The sequence below is a fragment of the Pinus tabuliformis genome, chromosome 8 (genome assembly GCF_031772625.1).
Source record: "Pinus tabuliformis cultivar Carrire ecotype Pingquan chromosome 8, CPIR1, whole genome shotgun sequence".
NCBI classification, from domain to species: domain Eukaryota; kingdom Viridiplantae; phylum Streptophyta; class Pinopsida; order Pinales; family Pinaceae; genus Pinus; species Pinus tabuliformis.
The window spans coordinates 205,207,636-205,234,104 of record NC_142294.1 but is presented as its reverse complement, the minus strand read 5'-3'; the positions used below and the strand labels follow the sequence as shown (position 1 = coordinate 205,234,104).

The 26,469-nt window shown below is 37.1% G+C and overlaps 1 pseudogene across 1 annotated transcript in view; it reads left to right on the top strand.

The window, feature by feature from the left end:
• Window positions 1–16,296: 16,296 nt before the first annotated feature.
• Window positions 16,297–26,469, top strand: part of LOC149234838 (serine/threonine-protein kinase PEPKR2-like) — a 51,700-nt pseudogene continuing 41,527 nt past the window's right edge. The window contains exon 1 of the transcript XR_016245859.1: window positions 16,297–16,339. The product of XR_016245859.1 is annotated as a serine/threonine-protein kinase PEPKR2-like (transcript). The remainder of the gene's footprint in view (window positions 16,340–26,469) is intronic.

The window sequence follows — 26,469 nt, the reverse complement described above, 5'->3', positions numbered from 1 at the left end:
ACCCTACCCGCGCCCTACCCCCTTACCCTTACCCCCCCCCTCCCCCTCCCCTCCCACCACCCCCTACACCCTACTCATTGAAAGTGAAGAGTTCAATGAGTCAGACTCAACCAATAGTAGGCTATCAAGATGTGTTATAACTAAATCACAAGGAGGAAAAGACGTTTGATTCTATTCAAGTGCATTTTGTGCCATATATGAGTAGAGTAGTTGAGAGTGGATAAAAAGGAAGGAAACATAGAGGACTTGTGCACTATAGTAGCCCACAAGCCACATGCCTCACTTTTTCATACTTTCATCCTTTTCCCATTCAAAGAACGAGTGTATGGTGGTCTCGCCTTCCAGTTGGGTTCTCTCTCGAAAATGCTTCCCAAGGTATATATTTTGTTAATTTTTTTGATATACAAGTTTAATTTTACTATTATTTGCTTTCCACATAATTATAATTTCCATGCATATGCAATCAATAATAATTAACATATTCCTAAATCTAAAGAGAAACAAACCATCATGGCGTAGATTTCAGATTTTCTAATATATTTTAGTAGATTTATTGTGACAAATTGTCTAATAAAATATTAATAATAATATACAAATCATCACAAAAATTCTTATTATTACAATAACAAAAAAATCTCTTATTATTACAATAACAAAAAAAATCTCAAACTATTTGATAAATATATTAATTATTTTATACATTAACCTATTTCCTAGACAAATTCATAACTAATTAAAAACATTTTTAAATATTATTTCACAACCAAAAAACTGTAGTTAATTTTACAAAACCTACTATTTCTATTATGACATATTGTTAATTAAATTGACCCCCATATATATAACCAAAAACAATTATCATGTGAATACATTCTATTCAATTCATCATTATAAATTGACGTAACAAACAACTATATTCAAGTCATTTCATCGTTTTAGGTGGACCAAATGGGCAAAGTATTTTGCTTTTATCACGTTATACCATGCTCACAGCCATATGCGAGGACTCTCACTCTAACCAAAACAACCATAATTGGTAAACGACCATTAATGAAATGCTATAGGTTTAGTTCCATAATTCATTAATGAACGAGTACATTAATACTTACCATAACATAACACAAAGATGAATTTGATATATAGTTTACTTTTCATGAATTCTAGAGCAGGTCGATTCCCGGAATCGACCTGCTCTGGAATCCCATTCATAACACAAAGATGAATTTGATATATAGTTTACTATTAATAATCCCACGTTGTGGACATGCTCTGGAATTGGAGTAACATCAACTTTCAGTTTGTTCTCGGTTTTGAGTGTCCACATTCTTGTTTTTCTTTTCAAAGGATGGGGAGGTTTTAGTATATGTTAGCGCTTGGAATTCACCTAGGCTGAGATAGACAAACTCTCAAGGCTACATCAAACCATTTCACCTCGTAGCTAGCCCTACGAGGTATGAGAAGGCTCTCTCGGGTCAGATTCGATAGATCTTTCAATATGATTAGGCTGACCAATTAATAATAAAGATTTTAGGCTAGTAAATTGATAAGGGGGTTGATTTAATGATTTTTGGGGTTTTTGGTGGCAATTGATGGAAGTGCAATTCAAGGTGCGGGGATTGAGCACAGTTTTCACAGGGGGATCTAAGGGGCAAGGTAGGAATGAGTGCTGATGCCTTAATCTGAGATGGATGATCAGAGATGATAGAGGAGAAGCTAAAGAGGGAAAACACACAATTCGAATCCTCTCTAGATAGTAGAAAACATTAAAATTGAACAAACTAAAAAGCTGAGCATGTCAAAACATGAGTTCAAACTTTACCACTTCATCTGTCCAATTTAGAAGCATAAGAGAGATGTGAAACACATAAACAAACTTACAAGAACATGTAGAGAACACACCATCAACAATCAGATCCACAAGAATCCTCAAAGATGTCTGTAAAACCCTGGCTTTCCTTGCCTTCAATTGCAGAAATAGATGCACAATATACAATAAAGCTTCTTTACACAAGAGTCCAACCATGAAAATGAGAAGGAGAGAGCATAATATAGACCATCTAGACCATCTAACTCCTTTCCCCACCTCTAGGGGTCGAGCTCAGCTTCCTAGGAGCAGTTTGAATTAATTCTAAACTAAGAACTAGAAAATAGGCAGCCCAACAACTTGCCTCTATTACTTAGCTAACTCATCCATGCATTAATTTTTCACTTTTTACATCATGGAAGCTTCTAGAAGGGTAAAGAAAGATAAAAACTACCAAAGTGCCATGAAAATATTACATTTATCCATCATCTACAAGTAAAAATAGTCAACCATAGTCAAAACAGTGTTTTATGACCAAAAATGTGAATTCTGACAAATCTGGAAGTTCTGGTCGCGCCCCTGGAAGTTCTGGTCCCGCCCCTTCACAGCTGTTTTTGAGTGGGTTCCACTGGTCCAAATCAGGTGCAAGATGGCTCATTGGAAATCTTGGCCTGTCTACTTTCCAGACCAAGTGGAATTTCTGAATTTGGTGTTGATTTGACCCCTCAAAAACCATTTCTCCCAAGGTCACTTTCTGCAACTCAAAAAGTGGGCAGAAAGTCATTTTTTAGGTGTATTTTGAGCTTTTGGAGGCTCAAAACTCAAAATCAGGCTTTTCCCAAGTATCGGTAATTTTTCTTTTTGAATTCCCTTTCCAAAAATGCCAAGTTTTCAAAATTCCGAGCAGCCCTTCAAACTGGTCTCACCCGGGGTGAGACCAGTTCTTGGGAAAAACCTGTAAATTGCACAAAAAATTCACAAATGACAAAATTTTCTCCAAATTTCTTGAAATTTGGGCTGGGAGTCCCCAATCAAGTACCATGCTGAGTCAAAGAGGCTTTGGCCAAAGTTTGGAGTGGATCGGGCGTTTTCCTTCGTTTTTGTGCTTTGGCCAACCGTCCTTGGAGCACCTTTGTTCTCGCCGGTATTTTTGACATTTCTCTAAAACCATGACACCTGTGTAAAAAGTGAAAGAGGCTTTTCTTCCTTGGCATGTTGTGGACAAAAACCTCTCTCAGTTTTGCAAAATTCATCTTTGATTTCTCTGGAACATCATTTGAGTGCGACTTGTCCCGATGTGTGAAGCAAGGAATTTTGTCAAAATGGAGCGAGATGAAGGGGATAGGGGGCTTCTAAATTCTTGGGGAAATTTTTGGGAGTGGGGAAGGATGTTAGGAAACAGGGGAAAGTGGAATCTCAGTGATTGAGTGAGGGGAAGGGGTCGAAAAAGGCAAAACACAGGCCAAACCTAGAAAATTGCCAGATTGTAGCTAGAAACTAGGGTTTGTGCAAAAATGAGGAATTTGGCGGATCTAAGGGATGGGAAGTTTTTGATAAGGTACTTTAAGGATAGGGGAAGGTGTATGAACATCAGGAAACAAGTTTTGCCGGTGATTTGACCATCCAAGAGAAATTGGCTTCAAAACCCTAGGAGAGGGAAATGACCTTGCCTGGGTGGCAACTGAAGCATGGACCAGGTGTAAAATGACTCATTAGACACTGATATGATAATGAAAACCATATGAATGATGATAGACTCAACTGAATAGTGACATGGACTGACATTTAGGCAAACCCTAGACCTAATGCCTAGTGACCAAATTTTGCTTGAAGACTCACTGAAATGACAAAATTTGACCTTGACACTTCAAAATCACTATGTAAGAGCACATTTGATCACTGTAGGAAGGCTGGAAAGACTGACACTAACATTGGCTCCAATGGGGATGGTAGCTCCTTGGAGGTGCCAAGAACCTTAGACCTCTGGGAGAGCAGACCAGTGCCTTACAATTATTGGGCAATGGAGTCAAAAACTCAAGCTGAAATGCATGACTGAAAACTGACACAAACTAACTTAACAACAAGATTAAAAATTGACTCATAAAGGACTCATGACTCAACTAAAAACTGACTCGATACTTGAACACAACCGACAAACTGAAAATGATGCTCAAAGTGGAGCTTATTCATCACAACCTACTCTAACAGTTTCATTCATCACCTGATCAAGTGAAATGAAACAACCAATGCAACCAAGTAAGTATCTCATCTGCTGTTCGAATTCTCCACAAGTCCTCGCTTATGACCAACAAGAGAGAACTAATAAAATGCAATTCCCATGACGACTTAGAAACAGATCCGTTGAATGATATGAACTCTCTATCCGCCTCCAAAAACACTGCATAAGGATCTTGAAATTCAAGCACATTGGAACTTAGCTCATACAATGGAGTACTTCTCTTTTCCTCATACCATGCATGCAAACTTTGATCTGAGCCTCGTGATGAGACCCCTGCTGAAAATGACGAAGAAACTGGCTACCGGATCAAATTCATATCAGCACATTTTTCAAGCTCACACATAGTAAATGGAGAAAGACTTTGACTGCAAAACTCATCCAAAACATCAGCTATTGGATCATGAAAAACTTGAAAAGACTGCTGCAACCCACTTTCTATTGGTTCCAATGTGACTACCTGATTTCCTACATGCTGCTCATCTTGTTCTTTAGAGATAATATGAAAATTCTGCCTTATAAACTGAAATGCTTCAAAACAAAAGGGTATAGAATCTTCCTGTATCATCAAATCATCTATTTCGGCTGCCATACCTTCATCTGTAATCTGCCCTTCAAGTTCATTTGATGGCTGCAAATCTGATGTTACAGGCTGCTCAAGAATTTTGTCATCTGTCTCATCCTCAACATTAAATGATTTACTATGCAATCTACCCTTCAAAAACTGAATTGATTCAAAACAAAAAGGTAGGGAACCTTCTTGTATCATTTGATCAAATATGTCAACTTCCATGCCTTCATCTGCAACTTGACAACCAATGGCATTTGGGGGCTGCAAATCTGAATATGAGAAGTCTTGAACAAGGTTTTTATTGCCTTCAAGATGATCTAGATCAAGACTTGTTGACAGCTGATTTCTAATTTCATGGAAGTTGTCTCTAATGAACTGACATGAATCAAAACAAAAAGGCAAAGATCCGCCACTTACTTCAAACTGTGCTGCACTTTCCTCGTCAATGTCATAGCTGATATGTGATGGCTGAACATTGTATTCAAGCTGCTGAAAATGAACTTTTTCCTTCCACAAACTAGCTGCTTGTTTGATTGCAAAATTAGCCTCTGTTTGGAGAACATAATCATCATCATACTGATCAAAACGAGGCAAATCATCACTATAAAACACATCATCAAGCATGCATGTCATATCAATAGATCTCTCTTCTCCAAGGTGATCTACAAAACAATCATTATCAGATCTATGACAACTAGGGTAAGAAACAAAATGTTTTGGATCAGCAACTTGTTCTTCTTCAATCAGCGCGCCATGAACATCATAAGCATTCCTTGAGTCGATCTTGTCCATCATCTTTTCCACTGCACTTACCAAAATGTCAAGCTTTACCTCTAGAGATGTTGATTTTTCCGGATCTATGCTTTTCATCTCTTCTTCCTTCAACCTTGCCCTTCGGATCAGCAGATGAGCCTCTACACTTACTGCACTGTTTTGCATCTCGTGAAGTGTTGCAATATTCTTTTCTCTCAGCTGAAACTCCATCTCCGGATCAAAGGCGCCCGGATAGTGCAAGAGAGCAGATCTAGGAGTAGGCCTTATCTCAACTGGCATTGAATAGTAAACTTGGTTAAATCTGGCCGAAAACTGTTGTACTGTTTCACCTGGCAATCTTTTCAGCTGGTTATACTCTTCTACAATCAAGAAAAGGTTTTGCCCGATCATCCACCTATCGAGAAAAACTTTGACGAACTGCTGGAAATCTGAGATGCTCGCATCAGGCAGGGCTTTGAACCAACTCTTCACTTTGGCTTGCAAAGAAAGAGCAAAAAGCCTTATACTAACATCTTCATCATCAACTTCAAAAAGATCTAGAAAATTCTCAAAATTCTGGACATGTTGCTCAGCGTTGACATTCTTACATTCACCATCAAACATCGGCAAGTATAGATCATAGTTTTTGGGGAAAGAATGAAGAACAGAAGGTAAAACAAGAGGTTTATACCGATCTGGAATTTTACAAGGTATAGGGGTATGTACAGCAGGTATAGAATCAGACTTGGTCTTTTGAGATTCATCAATTTGAATATGATCATCACAAAATTCGGAAAAAGGATCTTGATCGAGCTCAAAGGCATGCAAATCATTGGTATTCACGATCTTCAAAGGGAAAGAATCAACTGCAGGCCGAGGATCTTTTCTCAAGCATAATATACTTTGCAAAGCCTTCTTGACATTCTTGGGAAAAGAGAAGAAATAATTTAGAACAAAGAACAAAATATCTTGGATGAAATTCCAACTTGAATACCTGCTCTTGCCATATTCTCCTTTCATGTTTTTGCTAGTCGGGATCATCCTCCAGTGGAGTCTTTGGATCTGATCTTGAAACTGATTTAGAGTCGCCAAGTGAATGATTTCAGCCTGTCAAGTGTCTGATCGTTGTTCACCATCAACAATCAGATCTGAACTTGATATATGTACTGGGGTAAAATGCGAATGAAGTGTTGTATTCACAAGCTCACGGAGATTGACTGAAGCAGCGTTTATCTACTAACGCTGATGTAAAACAAGAGCGTTTTCGAAGGCTTCTGGCGTAACTTCAGGCTCCGTCTAAGACTTACGAAACAAACACATCAACACACAAACAATTTTGTTCTCCCCAGTATGGTCGCCAATATGTTAGTGCTTGGAATTCACCTAGGCTGAGATAGACAAACTCTCAAGGCTACATCAAACCATTTCACCTCGTAGCTAGCCCTACGAGGTATGAGAAGGCTCTCTTGGGTCAGATTCGATAGATCTTTCAATATGATTAGGCTGACCAATTAATAATAAAGATTTTAGGCTAGTAAATTGATAAGGGGGTTGATTTAATGATTTTTGGGGTTTTTGGTGGCAATTGGTGGAAGTGCAATTCAAGGTGCGGGGATTGAGCACAGTTTTCACAGGGGGATCTAAGGGGCAAGGTAGGAATGAGTGCTGATGCCTTAATCTGAGATGGATGATCAGAGATGATAGAGGAGAAGCTAAAGAGGGCAAACACACAATTCGAATCCTCTCTAGACAGTAGAAAACATTAAAATTGAACAAACTAAAAAGCTGAGCATGTCAAAACATGAGTTCAAACTTTACCACTTCATCTGTCCAATTTAGAAGCATAAGAGAGATGTGAAACACATAAAAAAACTTACAAGAACATGTAGAGAACACACCATCAACAATCAGATCCACAAGAATCCTCAAAGATGTCTGTAAAACCCTGGCTTTCCTTGCCTTCAATTGCAGAAATAGATGCACAATATACAATAAAGCTTCCTTACACAAGAGTCCAACCATGAAAATGAGAAGGAGAGAGCATAATATAGACCATCTAGACCATCTAACTCCTTTCCCCACCTCTAGGGGTCGAGCTCAGCTTCCTAGGAGCAGTTTGAACTAATTCTAAACTAAGAACTAGAAAATAGGCAGCCCAACAACTTGCCTCTATTACTTAGCTAACTCATCCATGCATTAATTTTTCACTTTTTACATCATGGAAGCTTCTAGAAGGGTAAAGAAAGATAAAAACTACCAAAGTGCCATGAAAATATTACATTTATCCTTCATCTACAAGTAAAAATAGTCAACCATAGTCAAAATAGTGTTTTTTGACCAAAAATGTGAATTCTGGCAAATCTGGAAGTTCTGGTCGCGCCCCTGGAAGTTCTGGTCGCGCCCCTTCACAGCTGTTTTTGAGTGGGTTCCACTGGTCCAAATCAGGTGCACGATGGCTCATTGGAAAGCTTGGACTGTCTACTTTCCAGCCCAAGTGGAATTTCTGAATTTGGTGTTGATTTGACCCCTCAAAAACCATTTCTCCCAAGGTCACTTTCTGCAACTCAAAAAGTGGGCAGAAAGTCATTTTTTAGGTGTATTTTGAGCTTTTGGAGGCTCAAAACTCAAAATCAGGCTTTTCCCAAGTATTGGTAATTTTTATTTTTGAATTCCCTCTCCAAAAATGCCAAGTTTTCAAAATTCCGAGCAGCCCTTCAAACTGGTCTCACCCGGGGTGAGACAAGTTCTTGGGAAAAACCTGTAAATTGCACAAAAAATTCACAAATGACAAAATTTTCTCCAAATTTCTTGAAATTTGGGCTGGGAGTCCCCAATCAAGTACCATGCTGAGTCAAAGAGGCTTTGGCCAAAGTTTGGAGTGGATCGGGCGTTTTCCTTCGTTTTTGTGCTTTGGCCAACCGTCCTTGGAGCACCTTTGTTCTCGCCGGTATTTTTGACATTTCTCTAAAACCATGACACCTGTGTAAAAAGTGAAAGAGGCTTTTCTTCCTTGGCATGTTGTGGACAAAAACCTCTCTCAGTTTTGCAAAATTCATCTTTGATTGCTCTGGAACATCATTTGAGTGCGACTTGTCCCGATGTGTGAAGCAAGGAATTTTGTCGAAATGGAGCGAGATGAAGGGGATAGGGGGCTTCTAAATTCTTGGGGAAATTTTTGGGAGTGGGGAAGGATGTTAGGAAACAGGGGAAAGTGGAATCTCAGTGATTGAGTGAGGGGAAGGGGTCGAAAAAGGCAAAACACAGGCCAAACCTAGAAAATTGCCAAATTGTAGCTAGAAACTAGGGTTTGTGCAAAAATGAGGAATTTGGCGGATCTAAGGGATGGGAAGTGTTTGATAAGGTACTTTAAGGATAGGGGAAGGTGTATGAACATCAGGAAACAAGTTTTGTCGGTGATTTGACCATCCAAGAGAAATTGGCTTCAAAACCCTAGGAGAGGGAAATGACCTTGCCTGGGTGGCAACTGAAGCATGGACTAGGTGTAAAATGACTCATTAGACACTGATATGATAATGACAACCATATTAATGATGATAGACTCAGCTGAATAGTGACATGGACTGACATTTAGGCAAACCCTAGACCTAATGCCTAGTGACCAAATTTTGCTTGAAGACTCACTGAAATGACAAAATTTGACCTTGACACTTCAAAATCACTATGTAAGAGCACATTTGATCACTGTAGGAAGGCTGGAAAGACTGACACTAACAGTATATATATAGATATATTCAAAAAATATGATGGAAAGATTAACTACGTAGACCATGAAACAATAATTCGGTCACATTTTCATAAAAAAAAAATAAGTCACTATACAGTTTTGAAGTACCCAAATTGCAAAGTTGAGAATATTGCAATCTCCATGTCACAATTTGAGTTGAATCCTCCATAAAAAAAAATATGGGAAATTAGGACTCACAGTTTCACCATGTGCAAATTTTATTTCTTTTCCCATGTAAATGTAAATGAAGATTATAAGACTCTTTTCCGGTTCCAATTATTAGTCTTTTGGTAAATTTTTATATAAGGTTAATTAATGTTATTAATAATGTATATGTAAATGCCTTATATATAAACCTTTTAAATTATAATTTTTTTATTGATTGATATATAGTTTACTTTTCATGAATTCCAGAGCAGGTCGATTCCCGGAATCGACCTGCTCTGGAATCCCATTCATAACACAAAGATGAATTTGATATATAGTTTACTATTAATAATCCCACGTTGTGGACATGCTCTGGAATTGTAGTAACATCAACTTTCAGTTTGTTCTCGGTTTTGAGTGTCCACATTCTTGTTTTTCTTTTCAAAGGATAGGGAGGTTTTAGTATATATATAGATATATTCAAAAAATATGATGGAAAGATTAACTACGTAGACCATGAAACAATAATTTGGTCACATTTTCGTAAAAAAAAAAGTTACTATACAGTTTTGAAATACCCAAATTGCAAAGTTGAGAATATTGCAATCTCCATGTCACAATTTGAGTTGAATCCTCCATAAAAAAAAAGTATACCCAAATTGCAAAGTTGAGAATATTGCAATCTCCATGTCACAATTTGAGTTGAATCCTCCATAAAAAAAATATGGGAAATTAGGACTGACAGTTTCACCATGTGCAAATTTTATTTCTTTTCCCATGTAAATGTAAATGAAGATTATAAGACTCTTTTCCGGTTCCAATTATTAGTCTTTTGGTAAATTTTTATATAAGGTTAATTAACGTTATTAATAATGTATATGTAAATGCCTTATATATAAACCTTTTAAATTATAAATTTTTTATTGATTGATATATAGTTTACTTTTCATGAATTCCAGAGCAGGTCGATTCCCAGAATCGACCTGCTCTCGAATCCCATTCATAACACAAAGATGAATTTGATATATAGTTTACTATTAATAATCCCACGTTGTGGACATGCTCTGGAATTGCAGTAACATCAACTTTCAGTTTGTTCTCGGTTTTGAGTGTCCACATTCTTGTTTTTCTTTTCAAATGATGGGGAGGTTTTAGTATGTATATATAGATATATTCAAAAAATATGATGGAAATATTAACTACGTAGACCATGAAACAATAATTCGGTCATATTTTCGTAAAAAAAAAATAAGTCACTATACAGTTTTGAAATACCCAAATTGCAAAGTTGAGAATATTGCAATCTCCATGTCACAATTTGAGTTGAATCCTCCATAAAAAAATATGAGAAATTAGGACTGACAGTTTCACCATGTGCAAATTTTATTTCTTTTCCCATCTAAATGTAAATGAAGATTATAAGACTCTTTTCCGGTTCCAATTATTAGTCTTTTGGTAAATTTTTATATAAGGTTAATTAATGTTATTAATAATGTATATGTAAATGCCTTATATATAAACCTTTTAAATTATAATTTTTTTATTGATTAATATATAGTTTACTTTTCATGAATTCCAGAGCACGTCGATTCCCAGAATTGACCTGCTCTGGAATCCCATTCATAACACAAAGATGAATTTGATATATAGTTTACTATTAGTAATCCCACATTGTGGACATGCTATGGAATTGCAGTAACATCAACTTTCAGTTTGTTCTCGGTTTTGAGTGTCCACATTCTTGTTTTTCTTTTCAAAGGATGGGGAGGTTTTAGTATATATATAGATATATTCAAAAAATATGATGGAAAGATTAACTACGTAGACCATGAAACAATAATTCGGTCACATTTTCGTAAAAAAAAATAAGTCACTATACAGTTTTGAAATACCCAAATTGCAAAGTTGAGAATATTGCAATCTCCATGTCACAATTTGAGTTGAATCCTCCATAAAAAAAAATATGGGAAATTAGGACTGACAGTTTCACCATGTGCAAATTTTATTTCTTTTCCCATGTAAATGTAAATGAAGATTATAAGACTCTTTTCCGGTTCCAATTATTAGTCTTTTGGTAAATTTTTATATAAGGTTAATTAACGTTATTAATAATGTATATGTAAATGCCTTATATATAAACCTTTTAAATTATAAATTTTTTATTGATTGATATATAGTTTACTTTTCATGAATTCCAGAGCACGTCGATTCCTGGAATCGACCTGCTCTGGAATCCCATTCATAACACAAAGATGAATTTGATATATAGTTTACTATTAATAATCCCACGTTGTGGACATGCTCTGGAATTGCAGTAACATCAACTTTCAGTTTGTTCTCGGTTTTGAGTGTCCACATTCTTGTTTTTCTTTTCAAAGGATGGGGAGGTTTTAGTATATATATAGATATATTCAAAAAATATGATGGAAAGATTAACTACGTAGACCATGAAACAATAATTCGGTCACATTTTCGTAAAAAAAAAATAAGTCACTATACAGTTTTGAAATACCCAAATTGCAAAGTTGAGAATATTGCAATCTCCATGTCACAATTTGAGTTGAATCCTCCATAAAAAAAAAATATGGGAAATTAGGACTGACAGTTTCACCATGTGCAAATTTTATTTCTTTTCCCATGTAAATGTAAATGAAGATTATAAGACTCTTTTCCGGTTCCAATTATTAGTCTTTTGGTAAATTTTTATATAAGGTTAATTAACGTTATTAATAATGTATATGTAAATTCCTTATATATAAACCTTTTAAATTATAAATTTTTTATTGATTGATATATAGTTTACTTTTCATGAATTCCAGAGCAAGTCGATTCCCGGAATCGACCTGCTCTGGAATCCCATTCATAACACAAAGATGAATTTGATATATAGTTTACTATTAATAATCCCACGTTGTGGACATGCTCTGGAATTGCAGTAACATTAACTTTCAGTTTGTTCTCGGTTTTGAGTGTCCACATTCTTGTTTTTCTTTTCAAAGGATGGGGAGGTTTTAGAATATATATAGATATATTCAAAAAATATGATGGAAAGATTAACTACGTAGACCATGAAACAATAATTCTGTCACATTTTCGTAAAAAAAAAAGTCACTATACAGTTTTGAAATACCCAAATTGCAAAGTTGAGAATATTGCAATCTCCATGTCACAATTTGAGTTGAATCCTCCATAAAAAAAAAAATTCCCGGAATCGACCTGCTCTGGAATCCCATTCATAACACAAAGATGAATTTGATATATAGTTTACTATTAATAATCCCACGTTGTGGACATGCTCTGGAATTGCAGTAACATCAACTTTCAGTTTGTTCTCGGTTTTGAGTGTCCACATTCTTGTTTTTATTTTCAAAGGATGGGGAGGTTTTAGTATATATATAGATATATTCAAAAAATATGATGGAAAGATTAACTACGTAGACCATGAAACAATAATTCGGTCACATTTTCGTAAAAAAAAAAAGTCACTATACAGTTTTGAAATACCCAAATTGCAAAGTTGAGAATATTGCAATCTCCATGTCACAATTTGAGTTGAATCCTCCATAAAAAAAATATGGGAAATTAGGACTTACAGTTTCACCATGTGCAAATTTTATTTCTTTTCCCATGTAAATGTAAATGAAGATTATAAGACTCTTTTCAGGTTCCAATTATTAGTCTTTTGGTAAATTTTTATATAAGGTTAATTAACGTTATTAATAATGATATGTAAATGCTTTATATATAAACCTTTTAAATTATAATTTTTTTATTGATTGATATATAGTTTACTTTTCATGAATTCCAGAGCAGGTCGATTCCCGGAATCGACCTGCTCTGGAATCCCATTCATAACACAAAGATGAATTTGATATATAGTTTACTATTAATAATCCCTCGTTGTGGACTTGCTCTGGAATTGCAGTAACATCAACTTTAAGTTTGTTCTCGGTTTTGAGTGTCCACATTCTTGTTTTTCTTTTCAAAGGATGGGGAGGTTTTAGTATATGTATAGATACATTCAAAAAATATGATGGAAAGATTAACTACGTAGACCATTAAACAATAATTCGGTCACATTTTCGTAAAAAAAAAATAAGTCACTATACAAAATACCCAAATTGCAAAGTTGAGAATATTGCAATCTCCATGTCACAATTTGAGTTGAATCCTCCATAAAAAAAATATGGGAAATTAGGACTGACAGTTTCACCATGTGCAAATTTTATTTCTTTTCCCATGTAAATGTAAATGAAGATTATAAGACTCTTTTCCGGTTCCAATTATTAGTCTTTTGGTAAATTTTTATATAAGGTTAATTAACGTTATTAATAATGTATATGTAAATGCCTTATATATAAACCTTTTAAATTATAAATTTTTTATTGATTAAGAAGCTTGTTGAGACTGATTAATCTAAGCTTCAGGCCACTGTTAAAAAAATATTTAAAACTTTAAAAAACTATATAAAATTGGCATTGATACATATCTTCCACGTCACGAGCGTGTCGTTGGCTTGGATTAATTGATGCTCTAGGTACGCACATTATCGTTGGTTGGAATTAAAGCGCCATCGACCACATTCCCGATGTGTCTTTGTGCTAGCTCGTTGGATATCGAAAGATAGAATAGCTGCGTCACACTTGCAAGTTGTAAATAAGACCCAAACTAAATGACTGAGACTTGCTAGCACCCGCATTTCCTTCTTGTTAGCATAAGGTCTACGAAAATGAATATTTTTTGAAATCCAAGTCTTAACCATGAATAAAGCAACTTAGGTCATTTTATTTGGGTCAATCTAACTGTAAGTCAACCTCTTTGGACTCTGATAAAAACCGTCGGATGTTCTTCTTCCCATTGGATAGACAGTTAAAAGCCTGACCATAATATTTCAAAAAAATACAATTATTAAAAACTAACGTGGTTGACTTTACCAATCTCGTTGCCAACTCGCTCTTGTAAATCGGCTGGACTGTATCCTTATGAATCTGCTGGTCAATCGATCTTTGGAAATCTAGCGGAGCGAAATCTCCTTTGTTACTTCCTACTGATCAGCACCGTCTTATTAACAAAAATGTCTCAGCAACATGAGGTAGTGAATCTGCAGGTGGATGCTAAATGCTGCGGCACCGTAACTACTCTATCCTTACGCGGTCAAGCTTCTCTTTCTCTTTTTTGGCCCTCAAACGTATGATTCATAACAACCCACGGATCGCTGAATCATATCACAGAAATGCCGAAATCGATCGAGCAAAACTGACAGAAAGGCGTTCTAGAACATCCCACAGTAAAAACAACGTAAACGAAGCTGAAGAAGCTCACGAAAATGGCGCCCTTCAATTTATAAAGTCTGAATGTAACCACTGGCGCTTGTAAAACCGTCCGGGAAAGGATGAAAAATTACCGTACTCATAAATATATATGTAGCACGTCTATTTATAAATTATAATAATTTAATAGGTGCAAAAGGGTGGAACTTCTAATAATTCAAAGAAATGGAAAAGATTAAATACATTTACTTAAAAATATCACAATATAATGCAATTTAAAAAGATTTATGACCCACAAAATTTGCAGCTGAGGAATGCCGAGAGGCCTTTCAGCAATGGGATTTGGGTGAAGAGGGCCATACGTTTGGACATTCCGGTAGTCCCAGACGAGGTAACCTACAGAAATGGTGATTAACGTTGACTGCACTCGTATGGATAATGGGGAGTAGGTTGGAAACATCCCTCATTCATATTTAAATTATAAAACCCGTCTAAATATAATAATTTTCAAATTATTAAACAAAATATTACTAAAAAAATATTACTAACTATAATAATAATAATAAATAAGCGGACTGCCTGTTCCATCACACCAAAATAGTTCGACAATGCCTTTATGAAGTTCCATCAGACCAGAAAATCGGACATGCCTTTTGTGGAGTCACTTGTGATTTATATGGCAATGCTTGTTTTGAATTTTGACATAAAATCAGGAATCTTACATGACCATAAGAAATCCAAGTAGTCAACATCACCCACTCGTGGGGTTTGAACCCATGACTACGGTGTTTGGATTTTACCCAAAAAATACAGAGAGCTTGAGATGAAGAAATCCCGACTTGTGATTCATTGTGCCAAAAATAAGAATTCCAGACGACTTGTGATAAGTTGTGCCAAAAATTATAGCGATTTTGAGATTAAGAAATCCGAACGGGCCGAACTCACGATCTGTTCCCTTCTATCGAACCTGCCAAAAAATTAAAAAGATTAAAAAACCCAGACGGCTTGAACCTAAGACCTGTCCCTTTCTTATTGTGAAAACAAGGGATTTTATATCTCCATATATAAACGCCCACCATTCGATATATGAATGGGATTCCAGAGTAGGTCGATTCCCGAAATTGACCCGCCACCGGTCGGGCGGGGCGGGGCGGCCCGGGGTGGCGCTGCCACGCAGTAATTATCCTTAATTTAATATAATATAAAACAGTATTCTTTCATGTCAACTGATTAGAATTTTTAACATCCTTGCTCTCAAAAGAACTGTGCATTGCTGATTTGGTTTCTAAATATACCTTCATAACAATCGGGCTCATCGTTATGTTTCGAGGGTGGTGCTCGGACAAACCCTCGGCGGTGAAGGTCTCCTTAGGAGGTTGACAGAACTCGTTCTTAGAGTCCAGAATGGGGGGGCTCGAGGGAATGCCGAGCTCGTCGTCTGAAGCCTCTAGGAGGTAACACAGATCAATATGTGAGTCCGAAAGTAGAGTTTGTCCCTCATGGGCACTACAAATATCCCCCGAGATGGGACCATAAAAAGTCGAGCATGTGGTGCTGATCTCTTCCTCCAGGCTTCTCATCACACCACTTACGAAATCCTCACTGGAAGCGCATTCTTCATTTTCGTTGGGGGTTTTGTCCAACTGTGGCAAATGACAAAACAGATCCGTTTCTTCGCCAATGCCATTGAAAGAGCGTTTGGACTCCCGGATGTCAGTGGAGTCCGGCAGAGCCTCCGGCTCTAGGCACCGCTTTCTGAGCGTGGCAGACATGGTTGAAAGACGGGCCGGAGATTCGAACACGGAACACAACGGTGATGATAGTTCGGCTGCAGCGAAGAGCTGCTGTAACTGACAATATGTATAACAGAGCAGCTATGCTATATCAGGATTTGCTGTATGCAACTCAGGGGAAGCTATATATTTATATAGCTTTGTGATCTGGCTTTAGTCGGAAGAGTCTGGCAAACGGCAAGGGAGGTTAAAGAATAAAATGGCAGGACTCGTGTCTGCTATTTCTCCCACTTAAATATTGGAATAAAGCTTTGCTTCATTAGTGGATGTCAATCGTTCAATCACTAGAGGATATCGCAGAACGATTTCCACCGCGTGGACCTGTAATGTGACCTGCCAGTAGAAAATAATTTTAGGTTTAGGATTCGCGTCAATTTTTGGGTAAAGAGTATTATCATGCTGAATGTGCCTATCCATTATAATATCTTTTGACTATTGTGGGTGCATTACTAGTGCACCCTTATCGAAAAGCATATACCATTTCCCTGCAATCATAAATCATAAAGCCAGTCATAAAACGCAAGAAATTTTCATGGAATAATTTTGTATTTCTTACCAATCTTTCATAATGCGCAAGGATTTAGAACTAGTGATAGATATTAATCTTGGAAAGTTTATCTTATAAAAGAAATCAGCATATTATGAGGCATAGCTTAAAATTGTTGATAAGCTTCCTCACAACTATGACTAACGTGGGCCCAATGTGATGATGGATGTGATGTTAAACTTATATATAAATAAATAATGTATAGCCAGACACGAATTAAATATGTACCCTCTTTTATAAATTTCGGAACCGACTTTGCCAAAGAAACAACCTCCTACCTGGTTGGACCTTAAAGTCTTCGTGGACCCTTTGTACGATACATGGATGTTGCCGTCCGAAACCCTAGGCACTTCACGATAACTACAACACCCAACGGGTTCAGAAATGATTGACTAAAGCACCGGCACCACCCTCGAAACATAACGATGAGCCCGATTGTCAACTCGGTGAACCCTGTCAACTCGGTGAGCAAAGTAGGTCGATTCCCGGAATCGACCCGCCGCCGGTCGGGCGGGGCGGGGCGGCCCGGGGGTGGCGCTGCCACGCAGTAATTATCCTTAATTTAATATAATATAAAACAGTATTCTTACATGTCAACTGATTAGAATTTTTAACATCCTTGCTCTCAAAAGAACTGTGCATTGCTGATTTGGTTTCTAAATATACACACCGTGATTCAAGCTCTCAATGAGGCACCCAAATCCTTCATAGCAAACTATCAAAACTCGAAGGACTAACTGTGAAATCTGACAACTTCTCAGCCTGTCTATTCGATCATATCTTGATCATGATATGAGCTTCGACGAGGCCTTGATACTTAGTCATAAACCTAGATATATAACTGCACAATCTTGATCTACTACTTCTAGATATTCAGGTTATGCTTGATTGCGAAATTTCTGTTTTTAAATTTTTTAAAAAGCAGTAGCACGCACCACAGATTGTTCTGCTACTATGATATAAGATTGGAAATGCACCAATAAGGTCAAAAGCAAACACGATATTGACAAAGGAGAACACCTGGTTGGAAATAAAGTAAGTTTATGCAGTGTCATGCCCTTTTTCTTGATAAAATAATGGTGGATTGTTAAAATCTAAATCCATAAAACTTATTGCAAAACTATGATATTATGGTGCTTTTCTCCTATGCTCTATTATATGCTTCCTCTCATTGGATGCTTTATTACATAATATATAATCTAAAAAATATCCGGTAAAGTGTTTCTCCTCCTTTAAAGGCCTTAATCATTAAAGTTATTGAAGATAAATAAATAATAATAAATGTCACTGGTGTATGTGAGAAAACTAATATTAATTATCTGTCCAATTAGAGTATATACAAAAATCGAAGCAGAATAGGGAGCCAAACCATGAGGTAAGTTTATAAATGAGTTGTATTGGATGTCCAGCCATGAAAAAGATTCCTTCAATGAAATTAACTATTTTGTATATGTATATGGTATGGTTTGGAATGGAGTAATTATTATATATTTTTTTATTTATATTTATAAATTTTGAGTGAGATTTGGGGTTTAGAACTTTATAGAGTTATTTAGAAATTTCAATCAACCAACACTTTTTTGGGTTAATATTTTTTTATTATAGCTCACAACTCCTAAACATTATTATGAAAATAAAGACATTTCTAACCATGTAAAAAGCACCAGCATTTTGACAACCATGACGTAACTAGATGGTGTGTTATGCCTCATTAGCCACACATTTATGGCTAGCCATGTGTGGACTTCAAAGTTGAGGGTGAAGCATGCAAAAAACCTAATTTTAATATATTATTAAGCTATGTTAAATATAGGGCCAATAGGAAGAAAGGGATTCCATTTTTTAGCATTTTAAGCCTTCCATAGTTGACTAGAACATCTAGAAATGGTATTTGAGAGCATAAAAAAGGAGGAAAATAATCTTTAGTTGTTATTCACACCATGGTGCCAAAGAAAACTCCATGGTGCGCGTCTCTTTCTTTGTATTTACATTCACATAACTAAAGGAAAAGTGGCAAAGCATAGGCCTCACATTCTAGATAGGTTTTCTCCCACATCCATTTATTTGGCCACAAAATGTGTCGAATGAACAAGAGGAAGTAAACATTGTTGAACAACAACAAACTCAAGGTATTATTAATTCTTCACAGGCAATGGAAAGAGAGATGTATATTGGTTCCAGAAGATCTCGTGCACAACGTGAAGCCATGGAAGACCTTTATAGGGGTTCAGTACATGATATTAAGGAGGGTTGCATGATTGCAGTGCTAGCAGATGGAGATCCCAAAGGCTATCCATTTTGGGTTGCTAAAGTTATAAAGGTCTTTACAGAAAATGAGGATGTTACAAGTGTTGAATTACATTGGTATACCACAAATACACACCCATTCAATGGTGTGTATAAGCCAGAGATGGTAGTTGACAAAAAAAATGGTGGAAAAAGAAAAAGAAAGGGTACAAATATAAATCGCCGCCGCACAGACATATTACAATTGGAGGATGTTGACATACTTGTTTATGACTTCAATTTAACAAAGAGAGGAACTCTTCGCTTCAAGACGACAGAGATTCTGAAAAGGTTGTTACCAGAAGGAATAATGTTGACATGGGAGTCTGCTGAAACCAGTCGTAGATCTAGAAGACTTTTGAAACCTGGAATGTTGGGCATGCATGTGGACTCAGATGGGGCACTAGTTGATGAAAGAGAAGAATAAGGAACATCTTTGTCAGCATCGAGTCACTCATCTGAAGATGCGAATTGTGATGGTGTGCAAGAAAATATGAGTGATTTTGAATAATTGTTTAAGACAGATTATATAACTCATGTATGCATCATATCTTCAAATAAAATTAATGTTTTCCATATGTTGTTAAATGAGAAATTATGAAGAATTTTTATGTTGTTGGATTATGTCTTAAGTATGATAAATTTTATTGTTTAAATATCTACAATGCAATATCAAATTAGAGATATAATGTCTGTTTTATTCAGTATACAAATAAAGACTTTTGATTTCATTCAGTGATATAATTTGTTCATAATGTCATGGTTTTTTAATTTTAGTGTTGAAAAAATTTCAATTTCTTTTGTATTTAGCATGGTGTGGTTGAAAACATGTTAAATTTACACTTAGGAAAGAAAAATGATATTCTACCAGAAACATTAATGTGTTTTTTCCTTAAAAATTAACTTTGTTTGAGACATAAAAAATTGGTTTTATTAGCATTTTTTAAAAAGTTTGAAAATTGACCCTAAAAAAAAAATCATTATTCCAGTATCATCACTTTCGTTTTGAAGCTATATTTTGCACGAAAATTTCGTAGTAAATTTCGTAGTCACTGCCATTTTTAAAACACGTTCAAAATTGACACCTAAAAAAAAAACATCGTTCCAGTATACACACTTTTCGTTTTTAGCAGTGTTTTTGATGTTTTTTTGGGGTTTTTTGGCCAGAGTTCCCGTTTTGAGTTTATAGTTCCCGTTTCAAAGTTTACATTGTTAACCAAGAGTTGTATATTCAATGCAACAATGTTTACCTATATCAATAGACCAACTACGCCAGCTATTGTGACGGTGTCGCAAGTACAAGCGCTGCCTGTTGTATTCCAACCTTAGGTTTCTCAGGTTGTAATGCAATAGCCTCTTGACCCTGCGACTCAACCACAATCGCTGACTGGTGGAATGACACAGGCCCAAATGGGTACAATTACCCCTCATCTTGGTCAAACAGTTAGTATCGGGCAACAACACATGGCTTCACAACCCTGGCTGGTGCAATACCAACAACCGCAATTCCAACAAGTATACCAAGGATCTGAGCAACAAACCTTTGCAAATAGTGGGCAACCGTATATTCAAAACGATCAAAATCAACCATTCTACAATGGTTATGCCCACCAACCTTACCAAAGTTACCAACATCAAATGCATTATGTTGGTATGCAAAGACCCACTGCTCAGGCGATTCCATCTTATCCTGGGTATGCTTCGCCTAACCTGAATCAACAATTACCCTTCGTGGCAACTTTAGAGTTACCAAATTTAAATCGGTTAACAAACGATCCAATCACTTACGCCCCTTGGTGGCCAGCGATTCCACATAAACTTCCATCAGATATTCCTAAATTTAATGGAACTCCGGGTGAAGACCCGTTGAATCATGTGATGACCTTTCATCTGTGGTGTTCATCAAACACCCTAAAAGATGATTCGATTAGGCTTTGCCTTTTTTCGAGGACGTTAACTGGTATGGCAGCAAAATGGTATATCGAATTGCCCAGAGCTTCGTTTGACAACTTCAGTACCCTAGCCACAACCTTTTTAACCCATTTTCAGTTACCGATAAGGTACGAAACGAGAACAAAACTTCTTACCAATTTCAAACAAACAATGGCCACTCACATATCTGATCATATTCATAAGTGGCGACGTCGTCGTAGAATGGTAAAAACATATGTTCATGATCAGATTTTAGCTGAATGGTTTATTAAGTCCTTGTTACCTTCCATTATAGAAGATGTGGCAAAAGGGGGAGTCATCACCGAAGAGCAAGTTATTGCTCGTGCGCAATATTTAGACTTGATTTACTGTTATGTACCTAGGGGGGATAATATGGGGTACCAAGGGAGGTACCCAAGGTAATAATGTAATAATGGGATGGGCCATAGTAATAAATAAGGTGGTTAACACATGTCATGTAAGGGACCACAAGTAGTTAATAATAATGTAATGGGCCCATAGTATTAGTTGATGGTATGAGGAAACCATGGTAATGATGCATGGTATGGTATGTATGAGGCCTATATAAAGGCTAGAGACTCCACATATGAAGATGAAGAGAAGTATTCTTGTATGAACAGGCATATGGCTTGTGGAGTGTTCTCCTTCCTTAAGGAGTGAATGTATGGTGTTGCCCTACCTTAAGGGTTTGATCAATAAAGAATCATTTCATATCATTTCTGGGTTCATTTGTATTCTCTTATATCTCATATCAGATCTATAATATTTCCGGGTTAGATCTACAACAATTGGTATCAGAGCTACAACAATTGGTATCAGAGCTACAATTTATATCTATTTTGATCTTGTTATTATTGGGTATATTTGTTATTTCTCTTATATTCTAGGTCAGATTTACAACAAGTGGTATCAGAGCTACAATAATTGGTATAATAGCTATAACAAGTGGTATCAGAGCACTTTCTTGGGCACAAAAGTGGAGATTTTTTTTTTTTTTGCAGGGTTTCAGGGGCAGCGACTTTGCAGGTCAGATCTGTACGTTTTGGTGCAATATCTGCAGAAACTAATTGTAGATCTGTATTCCTTGTGCAAAAATAGCCGATTTAAAAAAAAAAAATCGGTTGAATCGGATTCCGGATGAAGGAGATATCACTGATCTAAAAATCAGTGGGGTTGTAGACAATTTTCAGGGCAGCGACATTGCGGCGCAGATCTAGACGTCCTGGTACAAGATCTGCAAAATCTAATTGCAGATCTGGATTCTTTGGGAAAAAATACTCAATTTCAAAAAAAAAATCAGTCGAATCGGAGTCCGGATGAGGGAGATATCGCTGATTTAAAATCAGCGCTTTTTGCAGAAAATTTGGGTGACGTCGGGAGAGTAGCAGCGCAGATATGAAATTCCAGTGTCTGAATCAGGATTTCTATCACATGGGCAGATGCAGAATGGTTGTTCCATTTCTAAAAACAGGTATAATAGGGATTCTGAGCAATATTGACGAAACTGTGACAATTTCAAATTTTCGCCAAAGTCAGTGAATTTTTTTTTTCAAACCCTCTTCATGGAGTATTTTATAGGAAAAGATGATGGTCCTACTATTGAAGAATACATAAAAAAACAGAAGTGGTTATCGACCAACAGTTGGAAATGGTGGGTAGTGCAGCAATTTAGAGATGAGGCGGCCACATGGTGGGAATTGCTTAACCAAAAGAAGTGTTCCAACCTGCCCGATGAAGAATTTGAAAAATTACTTTTAGACAGATGGTCTCATGCCAGAAAACAAGATAAGGAGAAACAAGTGGGGCTATTTCCTACTGGTATATCCTTATTACAGGTTCATGGATTGATTCAAAAGGAAAAGATCAAGGTTTCTATAAATCCTAGTTGCAAACATAATTTTATCAATGTTAATTTGGCAAAAAGATTGCAAGTTCCAGCAAAACACATTGAAACTGCACAGATTGATAATGAGGCTGTTCAAGTGTACAAGGATTTGAAGATTTCTATGGATAAATATGTGTTGCATGGTGATTTTTATGCTTCAGAAATGGATAATATGGATGTTGTTTTGGGATATCCTTGGATGGAATCCATGGGTACTATCAATATTAATGTGCAGAAGAAATTCCTCAAGCTATGGTATAAAAAGAAGAAAATTACATTACAGGATATTTCCATCCATAAACAGGTAGAGCACATGGAGGCTGAAGCAGAAGATGTTCAAGGGACTGACATATCAGATGATGAGCCTTTGATGACCGACAATCAAACACAAACAGAGGCTGCAGAAGAAAAGGTTACAGGTGATGATACATCAGAGGAGGGCTCAGTGGTTGAAGTCATATTGACAAAGAAGACACCACAACAGGCACCACAGCAGGGTGAAGTCACGCAAAAGCCATCGTGGGTTAAAACTTCAACATATCATCACCCACATCACCCAGCGAGACAACCATCAAGATGGAAACCAAGTCGTCACATGACGGATCGCGAGGAGAGAAGATCCACCCACTGCACATCAACACAGAAGAGCTGCCACGGTCAACTTCCATCTCAAGCGAGCGAGGCACCAGCGAGATCGAGGGTTCACCTTTCTCTTGGATGGCTAGATGCACGTGCATGGTATCAGTGGACTACTATTTTGAGTAGATCTTATTATTTATGTTCTTCCCATGTTTCGGGGACGAAACATGTTTAGGGGGGTGGAATGTTATGTACCTAGGGGGGATAATATGGGGTACCAAGGGAGGTACCCAAGGTAATAATGTAATAATGGGATGGGCCATAGTAATAAATAAGGTGGTTAACACATGTCATGTAAGGGACCACAAGTAGTTAATAATAATGTAATGGGCCCATAGTATTAGTTGATGGTATGAGGAAACCATGGTAATGATGCATGGTATGGTGTGTATGAGGCCTATATAAAGGCTAGAGACTCCACATATGAAGATGAAGAGAAGTATTATTGTATGAACAGGCATATGGCTTGTGGAGTGTTCTCCTTCCTTAAGGAGTGAATGTATGGTGTTGCCCTACCATAAGGGTGTTGATAATAAAGAAGCATTTTATCTATATTTGATCTTGTGATTCTTGGGTTTATTTCTATTCTCTTATATTTCTGGGTTAGATCTACAACAATTGGTACAACAACAAAAAAAATCTCCACTTTTGTGCCCAAGAAAGTGCTCTGATACCACTTGTTATAGCTCCGATACCACTTGTTGTAGCTCTGATACCAATTGTTGTAGATCTAACCCAGAAATATAAGAGAATAGAAATAAACCCAAGAATCACAAGATCAAATATAGATAAAATGCTTCTTTATTATCAACACCCTTATGGTAGGGCAACACCATACATTCACTCCTTAAGGAAGGAGAACACTCCACAAGCCATATGCCTGTTCATACAATAATACTTCTCTTCATTTTCATATGTGGAGTCTCTAGCCTTTATATAGGCCTCATACATACCATACCATGCATCATTACCATGGTTTCCTCATACCATCAACTAATACTATGGGCCCATTACATTATTATTAACTACTTGTGGTCCCTTACATGACATGTGTTAACCACCTTATTTATTACTATGGCCCATCCCATTATTACATTATTACCTTGGGTACCTCCCTTGGTACCCCATATTATCCCCCCTAGGTACATAACATTTACACTCAGTCGGGCACGCTCTACGATAAAATACCTGACGCTCGCAGACCGGAATTCTCGGTCCCTCCTCCTCCTAATCAAACAAAGACTCTCATGCCGGTGATGGCGTGATTGGCGCGACAGACATGAAATCGACAAAGGCTACATCTAAAAAGGCCCATAAGATTTCCAGTCAAAATGCAAAAGAAGAACTTCTGGCCTTGGAGGTAAATGTCGTGTCGAACGACAAGGGCAAACAACTGAAGCAACTAGGGGGCAAGAAGAAAAAGAAAGGGAGAAAAAAGAAGAAGGATGAGTAATCTCCTGAAAAACCTCCTGCAAACCCTTCTGGGGAAAGGAAACCCCCTGCGAGGTGTCAGATATGCGATGAGGATCAGTGGACGAGAGATTGTCCACATAAAGTTGAAGTTAAGAAACTCTTTAAGAGTTCAAAAACCTCAGCAGTATTGACTGATCCGTTTCCAAACCCGGGAACCAAACTGGTTGCTAATCAAAATTCTTCCTGATCCCAAGTGCTTATGTTGTCTATCTCAAAGCAGCAAAATGATGCTTTGACAAGGAATAAAGATTACGGGAATCCACAGCTGTCGAATAACAAGGCTAATGAACAACCTAGTAGTTCGACAACAACTTTGACCGAAGTTGTGCCACCCATCATTCCTGAACCGATGATAAAGCCGCCAGAGGGAGTAGTACACAAATTGACATTTAATCCTTGTGCTAAAGTAGCACAGAATTATAATATAGTAGAGGACCTGGTCCAATCGCCGTCCGCTATGTTGACACTTGAGGTACCACAAAATTGTTTCCCAAAAGCAGGAACTATTATCAGTAATAGGTGGGATTGACCCAACAGATTCCAATCTTGTATCCTTTAATCACAAAGGATATGACCCTCAGTTACCAGCTCAACTAGCTTTCCTTATTCAAGTGAAAGCCCTCAACAAAACTGTTCATCGAACAATTCTTGATGAGGGGGCATCTACATGTATTATGTCGATGAGTTGCTGGAAAAATTTAGGCTCACCACCCTTGTCGCAATCGTCAACAATGTTAAAAGCATTTGATGGACGATCATACACTCCATACGGGATTTTGAGTAACTTTCAAGTTGAACTAGGGGGCAAAACAATAGAAATTGATGTTGAAGTAATTGACGGAAACCTCGATTACAACATCCTACTGGGAAGGCCCTGGGCCCTGGATATATGCCATGGCCGCAGTTGTGTCGACCTACTTCAGGAAGATTCCATTTCCCTTTCAAGGAGGAATTATAATCATCGACCAACAAACATTTCTCCCCAACAGTTCACAAGTTACGGGAAGCATTCCAATGATCCATGGAAGCAATCATTCGCTTCAAAATATCGGAGTAGGTCTCCTAAAAGACCCTACCTTAATGGGTACTTTTGCCCTACCGCCTCCGAGTAATCTGGCGGAAGTGGCCATAGTGGAAACCTGCAATATGAAATCTTCTATATCTAATGGATTCGGAAGATTCCTAAACATTTTGTCAGCATGGATCATCGCCATTTTAGAAATATTGTAGCAATCAATTTTCTTGGCCTGGTGGCAAACCCAAATGAATGCTCATCGAGTGTTTGGATAGATAGGTCTAAGGAATATGGTACCTCTTCAGATCCTTGGTCGCATGTACATTCTACACACAAAGGAATCATTCAGTCA